The sequence below is a fragment of the Mustela nivalis genome, assembly GCF_964662115.1.
Source record: "Mustela nivalis genome assembly, chromosome: 14".
NCBI lineage: Eukaryota > Metazoa > Chordata > Mammalia > Carnivora > Mustelidae > Mustela > Mustela nivalis.
This window is the reverse complement of record NC_139033.1, coordinates 88,275,578-88,289,681: the sequence shown is the minus strand read 5'-3', so window position 1 is coordinate 88,289,681 and position 14,104 is coordinate 88,275,578. Positions and strand designations below refer to the sequence as shown.

The following is a 14,104-nucleotide window of genomic DNA, read 5'->3' as shown; positions in this document are numbered from 1 at the left end:
ATGGATTTTTTGTGACTTGACTTCATCCTGGGATGAAAGTTGCTTTAACTTATCTAATATTACCCCCATTAGTTTTGTAGTGGATGGATGGAAGGCTTGATCCTTCTGTTGCTAGTTTGAGAAGCATTGGATAAAGAAGCAGGAGAAACATGCAGCAGTGCTGGAATGGAAACGGAATGAAGGATCCTGGACAAACTTTGAATCCACTTGAAACTGCCATTTCACCCCAGTGATAATCTGAAATATTGTCTAATATATTTTTAAAGTTGTAGCTCTTTTCAGAGATGGATGTAAGTGTAAGATGGAATTAGAATTCTAAAGAATCCTCGACTGGCTCTTGGATCTGCCCATTAGGTGGTGAAAGGAATAATGTTACAAAGAGGTTGTCAGAACATTGGATTTAAAAAATTTAGAAAGTAGTTTGGTGGTAATTGTTTTGAATGCATGGGAAAGATTAAAACCAGGGATATACTAGATAAGCTAGGAGCTAACATATTTTGCATTGGGAATGGATACATGATTAACCTAATTTTGTGCAGATGCACCATGGCATAAAGATAAACTTGATTTCTTATTTTAGTACATATTATCCCTGGGAGCCCTGTTTTCTCTTGTTCATCTCCTGCTTTCATTCCTCTCTTTTTTTATTTGACTGATATACCAGTGAACTGTTGCAGACTTTAGTTGCTTTACATTAATATATATCCGGATTATTGAGTTCTACTTTATTTTATTTTTTTAGTAATCTCTCCACCCACTGTGGGGCTTGAACTCTCAACCCTGAGATCAAGATTTGCATGCTGTTCCGATTGAGCCAGCCAAGCACTTCTTTATCTTTTTAAGTAAACATTTAATCTGTATATTTCTTTCATCTTCATCTTTAGGCCTCTAGGAATTTATACAGCTCAGTAGACTGATAGTCCAGATTCTCCTTTGGAGATGTTTAATTGAACATGTGCAGTATAGTCTTCAGAGATTTACATTTAAGCTTTTAAAAACTTTTTAGACTTTTACACGTTTCACCCTTGAAATTTTAGGCAGTCTCATCAGATCAGAGTTGCATTGGGGTAAGAGGCACTTTAAATATTAAACATATTTAAGTAATACTGAATAGTTAATTTTTTATAAACATTGCTACATGAAAATGGATATTTGTCTAGGGAAGATATACTCAGATCCAAAAGGGAAGTAGCCTGTGAAAAATTTGCATTTTCTTCTACAGACTGGGGCTAAATATGTGTGTATGCACATACTTGTGTATTATATAAGACGGATAAATCCAGGGGCATGTGACTCTTGATCTTGGGGTCATGAGTTCAAGCCCCACATTGGACATAGAGATTACTCAAATGTTCCAAAATAAATAAGTAAGTAAATAAATAAATAAATCCAAGGTGGCTCAGTTGGTTAAGCATCTGCCTTTGGCTCAGGTCATGATCCCAGGGTCCTGCGATCAAGCCCTGCATCAGGCTCCTTGCTCAGCAGGAAGCCTGCTTCTTCCTCTCCTCTCTGCTGCTCCCCCCTGCTTCTGTGCATGCATTGTCTCTCTCTCTCTGGCAAATAAATATAAGTAAAATGTTTTAAAAAAAGACAAAAACAAAAATGACTTTTTTTTAAAAGTAATTTCCGTACCCAGTGTGGGCTTTGAACTCATGACCGAGATCAAGAGTTGCATGCTCTACCAACTGAGTCAGCCAGGTACCCCCAAATCTAACTTCTTATATGGACACAACACAAACAGGACGGAACGAATATGCGTATGGATGCTCTGCGGAAGCAAGATGGTAGTTTTTTTTTATATGATGGTAAAGTGACATTCATTGAGAAATAAGTTAATTGTTAAGGTTTTTAATGTGAGCAAGGCAGAATACTCAATGAGCAGGTTAAAAAAAAGTTGAGTGCTAGCCAGCTGATGGTTACTTTTTTTTTCTGATAAAATTTTCTTTCTGTAATCTATATAAATGCTTTATCACAGATAAAGATTAGCTGTAGTTTCCATTTTCCATTGGTATATTTCTGGGTTTTCTCGTTTTTGGAAAGGTTTACTTTTCTCTCTGACTGAAATAAACATCTGTTTAACAGTTACAATGAATGAACTATTAGTTGTGCTTATTGCTAAAATTACTACTGCCTTTGATTTTTAATAAAAGATTTCTCCAGAAATCAAAATTAATATAAGATTCAGGTTAATTTCTGGAAATGAATTGCTTTAAGTATTATTTAAGAAAATGTTTGATGACTTCTTGTAATATTCATAAAATATTTTACTTTTCTTCTTTGAAGCTGTAATTTTGAGTATATTAGAGCTTTAGATTACTTAGAAATTATTTAATTTGTAATCTTGGTGTGAAAGAAAAAACATGGTATAGTTTAGTTTTTATTACCATGCTGTGAAAGTTTAATGAGGTTTTTGTCAAGAAGAAATCTATAGGGGTGCCTGGGTGGTTCAGTCATTCAGTGTCTGCCTTGCATTTGCCGTCCTGGGATTGAGCCGTCTTCAGGCTCTCTGCTCAGTGGGAAGCCTGCTTCTCCTCTTCCCCTGCTTGTGTTCTTTCTCTCACTCTGTCTCTCTCTGTGGAAAAAATAAAATCTCCGGAAAAAAAAAAAAGTCTTTTGGGGTGCCCGGATCTCTCAGTCTGTTAAGCAGCTGCCTTAGGCTCATGATCCCAGCATCCTGAGGCTGATTGAGCCCCACTTGGGCTCCCTGCTCAGAGGAGGTTATGCTTCTCTCTCTCCCTCTGCCCCTCCCCTCTGCTCATGCTCTCTTTCTCTCAAATAAATAAGTCTATAAAACTTCAAAAACTAAATTTTGTCTCAGCTTGCAATATCCAATAGAAGTTATCTTGCATTCAGTTAATATAGGACATAGTAAATGGGATAATTTGTATTTGAGTTATTAGTAATGCCCTAACTTGTTGTTTAAAAAAACAAGCTGGTATACATTATTTATGATTTTATTAGGGAAATCAGGCCGAATATGTGGATCATCTGATTTTGTTATTCAGGACTCTTGGTTGCTGGTGACAAACTGAATGAGAGCTTAAGTAAAAGAAGGTATGGCTTTATTGGTAGGATACTGGAGCAGTTCATATAATTGAAGAACTGTGACAGCCAGATAGAGGACTTGGAATTGGGGGTACAGTGTCTTAATTATTCTAGTTTGGCATCTTGCTGGGCTTTGCTGTGATTTCTCTCAGGCTTCTCTTGGCTCATGGTGAAGAAAGTCTCTTCTTCCTTTTGGTGACTCAGTAATATTTTCCACTGTGCCCCTTCACCAAAAGAAATAGTAATATTTCCATTTATTAGGTAGTTTGGACCAAACAGCTTAAGTATTTATTTCCTAATAGTTTAGCTACTTGAAAAATTAATATATATGATTTGAAAGAAAACATTTTAATTTTAATATGTGTGCCTTTTGGGTACTATACAAATTCTCAAACCTTGGAATCAGGTATTCCAGCTTTTTTTCCTTTTTGGCACTGATTTTTTTTGTTTTTTTAAAGATTTTATTTATTTGTTTGACAGACAGAGATCACAACTAGGCAGAAAGGCAGAGAGAGAGAGAGAGAGAGAGAGAGAGAGAGGGAGGGAGGAAGCAGGCCCCCTACTGAGCAGAGAGCCCGATGTGGGCCTCAATCCCAGGACCCTGGGATCATGACCTGAGCCAAAGGCAGAGGCTTTAACCCACTGAGCCACCCAGGTGCCCATTGGCACTGATTTTTATATGATACTTGGGTTTTATCATAGCAGCTTGCCTAAAAACCCTGTTTCTTAAGTATTGAAAGGAATTTTTTTGAGCTACTTTTGAAATTATGAATGATGTCAGATCGTTGTTTGTGTGGTTCACATACGTCAGTTACTGCTATTTCCCTCAAGAAACTTAAGATTCCCTGTAGTGCCCCTGTGAATTTACTGTGGTACCCTCAAGGTGCCTTAACACACAGCTTAGAAACCGTGATTCTAGAAGAAGAGGAGGGATTTTTTTTTTTTTTTTTTTTTAAAGTAATCTCTATGCCCAGTGTGGAGATTGGGCTCAAGACCCTGAGATAGAGAGTTGCATGTTTACCTACTGAGCGAGCCAAGTGCAAAAGGAGAAAGATTTTGTTTTTCTTCTTGGATCATGTGGTTGAGGGAATAGGCTATAATTTGGTCAACCTGGGGGGGATCGATACTCACCCACTCCTCTGCTTACAAGAGCATAGTATTCCATTGTATGGGTATATCAATTTACCTATTTGCACTTGTTTCAGAATCGCAGGGCATAAATTAACATCTTGTGTATCTCTGTCTATTTTCATAGCACAGAGCCTGTTAAGTCTCATCTAATACTTAAACTATAAAAAACTTAAGGATTTGAAAGCATGATATTTGTGATTTCATAATTACCTGGGTAATTGAGAATCAAAGACCTAAATTTAAGAGCTAAAACTGTAACTATAATTAACTCTTGCTGAGGAGGAAGCCTGATGCAGGGCTCGATTCCAGAACCCAGAGATCATGATCTTAGATGCTTAACCTAGTGAGCCACCCAGGAGCCCCTGCTTAAAACATCCTGAACAGTTGGTCTCAGTTGCCCATTAATATGAGGTTATCCTTGTAGTGATAGCGTTTTCTCTCCCTGTTCTTGTTGTCACTGTAAAACAAAAGCAAAAACCAGCATTATTTAAAAAAAGAAAATTGGCTTTGTTTTTTCTAAGTACCATGCCCAATATTATTACCATTGCTTTCTGGTGCTATAGAGTTAGCTATTCATGTGGATGCAGTACCATTCAGATTCTTTGTCAGTTATCAGAAATTGTTATATATATACAATTGAAAAATTATATTGGCTTCAAGTTGGAACTATGTAGTCTCATTGATTTGTGAACCTGTCTGCTCTTCCTTTGTTAATTCAGGAAAAGTTGAGAAAAGGACAGAAGGAATGCAGTTTTCAGGGGAGAAGCAAAATTATTACACAAGGAATGGAATGTAAAAAGGATTTTCTAAGAATGGCTTGATCATAAGAACTCTTGCTTTTATATGATGGCTTCAAAGAAGTCAAAGAGGATTAAAGCCACTTCCCTCTTGCTGTCACTTTTATATTCCATATCCTTGTCTTGAAGCAGTGTTTTTTATCTTTACAAAAACCATTATTTTATACATATGTGGCATTATTTTTTTTTTCAAAAGTGACATTTTTATTAATACCAGTTCAGGACTGATATTGCAGCTATTACCAAGTTCTTAGTCACTTCAGGAAGTCTTTATGTGTTAGTCAGACAACATTATACCATTAATTATGATCGCGTATTACCTATTTTTAGCTTAATGTTAGAACATGAAAGTAGAGAGCACCTCACCTATAGCATTATCACCTATAGCTATCTAATTGTTTATGAGAAAATTTTTCATGATTTATCCCCAACCTTTAAAGAGAGATAAATATTATTTCATTAACTAATCAAAGCATTTTGAGTAGCTCTTGAGGGAACTTTCAGACTATGTGTGTTTTGAGGGAGACAGAAAGAGAAAGAGGGAAGGAGGGAGAAGAATTTGGAAAAGGTGGAGAAGTAGAATTTGGTAAAAGATAATAAATGCTAAATCATGTGTACCTGCAAAAATGCAGTAAAAGCTTAGTGGTCTAAAATACTGGAAGAGCTCTGATGATCTGTTTCATGGTAAAAGGTCCAGTCTGTGTATAGGGAACAACATAAACAATGGCAAGGAATTTGGAATGAATATAGAATGTCCTAGAGGGGAAGAGTAAGACCCTCATTTGAGGCAGACCTGATTGTTTGAGAGAAAAGGGCCTCATTTTGGGAAGACCTTATTGTTGAGATGGATGCACTAGATCTTGACAACTATAATGATTGGTATCCTGAGAGTTCATGTGTTGATTGTACGTAAAGAATAGCAGTTAATTTTGCTTGGCTCACTCAGTTAAGTGATTCTTCTTAAGTGTCAAATGGCTACTAGAATTTTTGCTTCAGAAAATCACATAACTACTTTTTTATTTTGAACTTTGAAAGTCTATAATGCATATGAAAGTTAAAGTGCATATTGGAAATAAGGCCTTACTCTATATGAAGACAGGCAGGTAGAATTGTTGGATTTATGGTAAAAACTAGAATTATAGAGGTTTTAAATGGACATGGGTGCTAAATAGAAGGCCATGGTTTATTTCTTGTATTTACCTAAATTATGGTTTGTTTTTTTAAATTCAGAAGTTATATATTGAGCATATTTCTTGTCCTTGTCAGAATTCATTTGATTTGAAGATACTTGTGCAGTAACTCTTCTAATGTTATCTCCATTTTACAGATGAGGAAACTTCATGAACTTCCCAGACTGACACAAGTAAGTTTATAGTCAAAATTCTGGGGTTGGGGAAGGTGCGGGAACTCTGGTGGCAGCAGAAACCTTAAGTTTATCTTTTGTGTGGGGGAAGGACGAGATGCTGTTGTTACATGTGGTCCTGGTCAGGTCTGCTTATGAATGGGTTCAGACTTTTAATGAATTGAAAAGATGTCTTATGAAGAAAAATGAGAGAATAAAGCATCTTGAAGAAAGATAGTTGCGTAATAATTTCTATATATGAAGGATTTATAGTAGCATATCTTATCACCTAGACCTCTCATTAATACATTACCTGCATGATTTTTTTCAACATCTGTATGCTAAATGGGAATGCATCTTAGAATCAGTGGCATGTTATAGTTGAATTGGAGTTTTTTTCTTAGAGGTGTGTAAGTTTAATAGTGTGCTTTGAATTTAATGGCATCAGAGTCAAGGAAATTTCTTTCAGTGCAGAATTTTTTCCGTGCATAAATACATTTTTTTAAGGTATTCATATTCCATTTAAGTCATCTCAAATATCCTAATGGCCTGTATACCACTTAATGAAAACACTGATAATTGAAAATATAACTATATGCTGTAGAATGTAGGGTTTGGGTTAAATATTGAGGATGTAAATCAATAGAAAAGAAAAAATGATAAGCTTTAAGGCCCTCTGTTTCTTTGCATTTTAGCATATGTAAGTGGCCTGATTGAAAACAGTAGTGCACAATGGGTTGTTTAGTCATAGGCCTGCTGTTTACCAAAGAGCTATGCAAACACATTATTCTTTCTGCCTTTTTGAGGCATTGGTTCTTCTGACTATTTTCAGGTTGGAAAATGCAAGAAACTGAGTGATGCTGATGGACCTTGGAGGTGTGATGTTATTTTTAATAGTTATGTCCACACGCTTATTGGAAACGTTAGAATTTGAATTATTTGTGTAAATTGTTTTTTCCTTTTTAAAGATTTTTTTTTATGTATTTGACAGAAAGTGACACAGTGAGAGAGGGAACACAGCAAGGGGGAATGGGAGATGGAGAAGCAGGCTTCCCACAGAGCGGGGAGCCCGATGTGGGACTCGATCCCAGGACCCTGAGATTGTGACCTGAGCAGAAGGCAGATGCTTAATGACTGAGCCACCCAGGCGCCTGGATTGTTTTTTTCATGTTGAATTGAATAGTACTTAAGTTTGTGATGTATAAGCAATATACTTGGAATATTCCATAATTTGTACAGAATAGGTTTAGAGTAGGTTGTATGTTTGAGAAGTTTTTCATCTTGTTTTAGAGAGTATTTTACCTATATTTTAATATGTTTAGTATAAATAGAAGTTGTTTAGGCCAGTATGCTTTTTTTATTACTCCCTGTTCCCCATTAATGGGTTAAGCAAAAATGATAGTTTAAGGATTTTTGTCTTCAGTATGAACCCATGACTTGAGTTTTTAGAGTGGTTGTTTTAATTGTAGTTACTTAAAACCAAAAAGGGAGAAATCTCTTTACCTTAAGAGCTCATTTCTTATTAGTCTGGAGTACTTTTGTCCTCCTTTTGTTTAAAGCATATCAATGATGGGGTGCCTTGGTGGCTTAGTGGGTTAAGCCTCTGCTTTTGGCTCAGGGCATGATCCTCAGGGTCCTGAGATTGAGCCCCTCATCAGGCTCTCTGCTTAGCAGGCAGCCTGCTTCCCCCCCACCGCCGCCCCTGCCTGGCTCTCTGCCTACTTGTGATCTCTCTCTCTTTCTCTTTCTCTGTCAAATAAATAAAATCCTTAAAAAAAAATGTTGATGAATTCTACTTTTTTGACTTTAGCTGAAAGGTTTTTTCTTCTTGTATTTAGTTGGATGGCAGTGACATGTTGTTCTCTGTTTACATGAGATAAATGTTACTAGTTTAAAAGTGTGGGTCTTGGGGCACCTGGGTGGCTCCGTGGGTTAAAGCCTCTGCCTTCAGCTCGGGTCATGATCCCAGGGTCCTGGGATTGAGCATTAGGCTCTCTGCTCAGCGGGGAGCCTGTTTCCCTTCCTTTCTTTCTCTGCCTGCCTCTCTGCCTGCTTGTGATCTCTGTCTATCAAATAAATAAATAAAAATCTTTAAAAAAAATTGTGGGTCTTTCTCTGGGGGTTCTGTTGAATTAATTGTCTTAAAAGGATGGTCTTAAGAAGATGGTGTTCTGGTCAAACAATTTCAGGTCTTTTGGCTATTTAGTAATTGAGAACGGCTTCCAAAGGGTAGGTATTTGGGGCACCTGGGTGGCTTAGTGGGTTAAAACCTCTGCCTTTGGCTCAGGTCATGATCTCGGGATCCTGGGATGGAGCCCCGAGTCGGGCTGTCTGCTCGGCGGGGAGCCTGCTTCGTTCTCTCTCTCTCTCTCTCTCTCTTTCCCTGCCTCTGTGCCTACTTGTGATCTCTGTCTGGCAAGTAAATAAATAAACCTTAAAAAAAGGGGGGGGGGTAGGTGTTTGACCTTGCCATTTAAAACACAGCCTGCGTTGTAGTATGTGGTTACTGGAGGTTGTTTGGGTTTTTATTGGCTTGCCTTCAAAAATATGAGTGGCCCCCTACCTAATTGCCAGAATATTAATTTTAACTAGGCTAGTAGAAGAGTAGATTCTTTTCATTGCACATAACCTTTATAATTTGAATTTTGTTTCTCTCCTCTTGGGTGTACCTTTTGGCTAGCGGGAATTGGACAGTTTTTAATGGTGAATACAGCAGCTAAAAATTCAAACCTGTTTCTTTATTAAGTTGTATGCCTAGAAGATGGATTTGCATTTTCATTCAGCTTTCTGTTTTTTGTCCATTTTTAAAAAAAGATTTTCTTTATTAGTTTGAGAGAGCTCATGCATGAGTCAGGGGAGGGGCAGGGGGAAAGGGAGAAGCAGACTCCCCACTGAACAGGGAGCCCATCTTAGGGCTCCTTCCCAGGGCCCTGAGATCATGACCTGAGCCCAAGGCAGATGCTTAACTGACTGAGCCAACCAGGCACTCCTTGCTCCTTATCCATTTTGATGTTCGTTACTCTACATAAAACTGAGTGGAAAGAACCAGAGCTTTGGACAGTCTGTTTATAGACTGGGAGAGGAATATTAACATTCCTAAATATAATATTAATATACTAATAAGCAATACGCAGGTTAGCTGGGTTTGGAATACTGATTAGGTGTTTTTTTTTAAGAATGTAGTTTACTACATTTTTCCTGGAATTGGCGTTAAACATCTCAAGTACTTAGGCAAAACAGGAAAATCATGCTCATTTACACAGGGGCACACTGTTGAGTTCCCATGGTAAATTGACCTTCAAATTACTTTGTTTGTCTTTCTAGAAAAGAAACTTCTTATGCAGCTGTGAGTGGGGAGGATTGGTGTAAAATGGGTGGGGTTTGGAGATTATGTTTTTTTTGTTCCTTTTAGGGCAGGGCCCTGAGGAAAGCATATTAGAATAAGACGGGTAAATCTGCAAGTTTCAAAATGAAATTGGTGTGTTGAATTTTGCCTGTGTTTTAGTTGCCTTTTTTAAAATTGCATTTTTTGTTTTTGCTGCCTGTCTCATTTGATTAGTTTTCTTTCTTTTATTCTTTCTTTCTTTTTTTTTTTTTTGAAGATTTTATTTATTTATTTGACAGACAGAGATCACAAGCAGGCAGAGAGGCAGGCAGAGGTCGGGGCGGTGTTGGGGGAAGGGGAGCAGGCTCCCGGCTGAGCAGGGAGCCCGATGTGGGGCTCGATCCCAAGACCCTGAGATCATGACCTGAGCCGAAGGCAGAGACTTGAACCCACTAAGCCACCTAGGCACCTCTAGTTTTTTTTTCTGTTGAGTATGTAAGAAACAGGAATTGATAATTTAAGCATTTATTTATTTATTTTCAAAGATTTTATTTATTTGACAGAGAGAGACAGCCAGAGAGGGAACATAAGCAAGAGAAGTGGGAGAGGGGGAAGCAGGCTTCCTGTGGAGCAGGGAGCCCGATTTGGGGCTCCATTCCAGGACCCTGGGATCACGACTTGAACCAAGGGCAGAAGCTTAATGACTGAACCACCAGGTGCCCTGTAGCTTTTAAAAACTTTTTGAGACCCTATTATAAAACTGCTTATCTTCATAGGGATTGGTCATTTAGGTGTTTTGTCCCAAAAAATGCCCTTAAAATTTTATTCTTTGGACAATAGGAAGCAGGGACAGAGTCTGTAATCTCATGCTAAGAGAGAATCGTATAATATGTTAAGGGGGAAATTATAATTAAGAAAATTTAAATTTCTGTGAGAAGCTATAGATCAAAAATCAGGAATGTTTTTCTCTTTCTTTTAAATAGGACATTGACCTATGTAGTGCCAGTGAGAGCTCTGATACGGGGGCAAGGTGGGGGAGAAGAAAGGAGAAGTGCAAGAGGAAACAAAGTTGACTTCCTTCGTCTTTATCAGAGGTTAACTGGGAGCAAGTAGCTGGACATTAATATGTGTGTAGGAATTTGCCTTATGTTAAATCTCAAAGGTAGACCTCAGAACTAGTCAAAGAGAAGTCAGGAAACATTTTTTCGACATGGCGGCCAGTCTTTCTGATCTTTCTGTAGTGATTATAAATTTGAACTACCTCCGGCACTTAAGTAAAATGATCTGCTTGGCTTTAAAAATACAGTTAATTTCTAGTGATTTGAATACCTGGATTTTCTATCTTAACATCCAAGACTTAAGTATTTCTTCTGTTTTCTGTTAAATTATAACAGAAGGTTTTCTGTTATAGGAGGGTGGGGAATGTTTCATTTAAGGTGATGAACTTAAATGCTGCCTTATAAAATTAAATTCTTAATTTCAGGAATAAAATGCCTACCATGTGATTTCTGTCTCATGGAGGACATGGAGTCAGAAAATTACATTATAAATTACACATAGACATTTCTTAGAGTACTATTAGTAATATATCTGAGTAGTATGAAGTGAATGTTTTCTGTTACAGAAGTCATTATAAAGAGTAAGCCAGAACACTAAAAAATCTTTGCATTCTTAAAATCATTTTGATTTTTACCCTTTTTAGGAAATAGTATGTGATCCATGGTTTTTCTTTATTTTTAAGATTATATTAGAGATTATTATTATTATTTTAGAGCATGTGAGTTTGGGGCAGGGCAGAGGGAGCAACCTTTAAGCAGACTCCCACGGAGCACTGAGCCAAGGTAGGGCTCGATCTTCTGACCCATGAGGTAATGACCTGAGGTGAAACCAAGAGTTGGTTATTCAACCAACTGAGCCACTCAAGGGGCCACTGTGATCCGTGGTTTTAATCTTTTCTGGTCACCATCAGAAAATATCTTCACCAAGACATCATGTTAAGATTTATGTTCCCCCTTCCTTGCCTACCCTGTTGTATAAGGATTAAGTTTAAAAGGAAAATACTTGGGGTGCCTGGGTGGCTCAAGGGTTTAACGTCTCTGCCTTCAGCTCAGGTCATGGTCCCAGGGTCCTGGGATTGAGCTCAGCAGGGCGCCTGCTTCCCCTTCTCTCTGCCTGTCTCTCTGCCTACTTGTGATCTCTGACAAATAAAAAAATAAAATATTAAAAAAAATAAAAGGAAAATACTTGTATATTAAATGATTTTTAAAAAGGTACAAATCAAAAAAAAAAGAGGTACAAATCAGGAGTACCCCGGTGGCTCAATCGGTTGGGCTTCTGCCTTTGGCTCAGGTTATAATCCTGGGGTCTTAGGATCAAGTCCCACATGGGCTCCCTGCTCAGCAGGGAGTCTGCTTCTCACCACCCACCCCCTCTCCCCGCACCCCCCTCCCCCCGGCCCCCCGGGTGCTTGTGCTCTCCCTCTCCCTCCCCATTCAAATGTTTAAAAAAATAAAGATACAAATCTAATTTGCTAAAATTGGTTTGATCATAGTTAATCTTTTCTGAGAACATGGTTGGGGCTTCCTTTTGCTGACTTGAGATGGGAAAAGCAGTAACATTCATCTGAAGTGTAACTGAACTTTGTCTAAAAATGCTAGAGCATAATTTCTTGCTTTTGATTTCTCACATTTGAGGTTCACTTTTGAAAAAGCAACTGTCAGTGTTTCAGCCACTTAAATGACACCCAGTGATTTTAAGTATTGATTACTAACCCAACTGTTTGAAATTCTGTGTATTGCAGAGCCTCCTTTGTGGAATATATGCAGAATTCATCCCACCTTTAATCCCCCCATTCCCATATATATACATACATGTATACAAACATACATTCATATACTTATGTATGTAGAATGTAGAATGAACCACACTCTGTACCACTAGTGTAGTCACAGATTATACAAGATTGATTTTTGGTGGTTATCTGTTGAAACAGAGCTTTTTTGTTATTTTGAACATTATCTTAAGTGTTGCTGGCTCAAGAGATGTATTACCAGTGAAAGGCTCTTGATACAGAAATGTGATTGCAACATGGAGTTTAAGTGACAGTTTCTGTCAACTTACTGGGTTTTTTTCAAGGAGAAGATGGTTGTTTTTTGGTTAGGAAATGATAATATTTTAGCTGCTTATCTGTGCTCTACAGCTGGCAGAGAAATGCACATAGATCATGAATTTGCATCTGGATCTCTCAAAACTCACAGACATTACTTAGTGTTTCTAAAGGGATAGAAAAGACATGTAGAGTCAGTTCCTTCGTCTTTCTCATCATCTTGTTTAGCAATTTCACTGAACAAGGTAACCGACACAATTTTATATTTACTTTTCTTTTTATCTTTTTCAAAGCATAGACCTAATAGGTAGGGGAGAAAAGTCACTCTGAGGACATTCAGCCATGTGAGAATAGTACGGTTGACACAAAAATTGCAGCTCCTGGACAAATTGTAAGAGACTCTTAATCTCACAAAACAAAGTGAAGATTGCTGGGGGGTGTGGGAGTTGGGATAGGGTGGCTGGGTTATAGACATTGTAGGGGGGGAGCTATGGTGAGTGCTGTGAGAAATGTGTAAGCCTGATGATGTACCCCTGGGGCAAATAATACATTATATGTTAATTTTAAAAAATTGCAGCTCCCTTAAGGATAGGAACTTTGTTTTGTTCCTATCTGCATCAATCCCCAGTGCCTAGAATTGTGCCTACCACTCCCAAATATTTGTCAAATAAATGAACCTTCACAGTGAATTTGCCATGATAGGTGAATGCAGGCATGCTTTTTGAACTCTTTGTTTTTTTTATTTATGGTTGACTTCAGCGGCAAAGATTTTAGAAAACCTGAGGTTTGCACTTCTATTTAAGGAGTAAGACCAAGCCATAGTAGGGTTTTTTTGTTTGTTTGTTTGTTTTTTAAGAGAGATTTTATTTATTTATTTGACAGAGAGAGAGAGGGAGATCACAAGTAGGCAGAGAGGAAGGCAGAGAGAGGGGGGAAGCAGGCTCCCTGACTAGCAGAGAGCCCGATGTGGGTCTCAATTCCAGGACCCTGATATGACCTGAGCCGCAAGGCAGAGGCTTTACTTGCGGAGCCACCCAGGGGCCCCAGAGCCATAGTAGTTTTACTCAGCTGGTGAGTGCTGGTGTTTAAATCCTCTCTCCACCATGGAATAATCCCACCCAGCATGCAGGATCCTAGTATAGGAAGGTTATACCATCCATCAGATATTTGAAAAGTTATTAGGAAAGTTATAAGGAATCATGAAGAAACTGTAAAAACTTGCCTTAAATAGTAGCAGTTGGAAAGCCACTTAACAGTTAACATCTCTGAATTATTTTATGTTGCCTCCATACTCAAATTTTGCTGTAAATCTGTTTCTTAATATGCAGTGCATGTCTAAGAAAAAGCATTTCTTTGAC

At 38.0% G+C, this 14,104-nt stretch overlaps 1 protein-coding gene across 18 annotated transcripts in view; it reads left to right on the top strand.

Annotated features, from left to right (window-relative positions):
* Positions 1-14,104, top strand: part of MTMR3 (myotubularin related protein 3) — a 139,503-nt gene that overhangs the window by 60,637 nt on the left and 64,762 nt on the right. For 12 of the 18 annotated variants that reach the window (XM_082697977.1, XM_082697984.1, XM_082697981.1 and 9 more), the window contains exon 2: positions 6,301-6,336. The exons of the other annotated variants lie outside the window; for them this stretch is intronic. The gene's annotated coding sequence lies outside the window, so the exon portion shown is untranslated. The remainder of the gene's footprint in view (positions 1-6,300; positions 6,337-14,104) is intronic. 18 annotated transcript variants of the gene reach the window in all.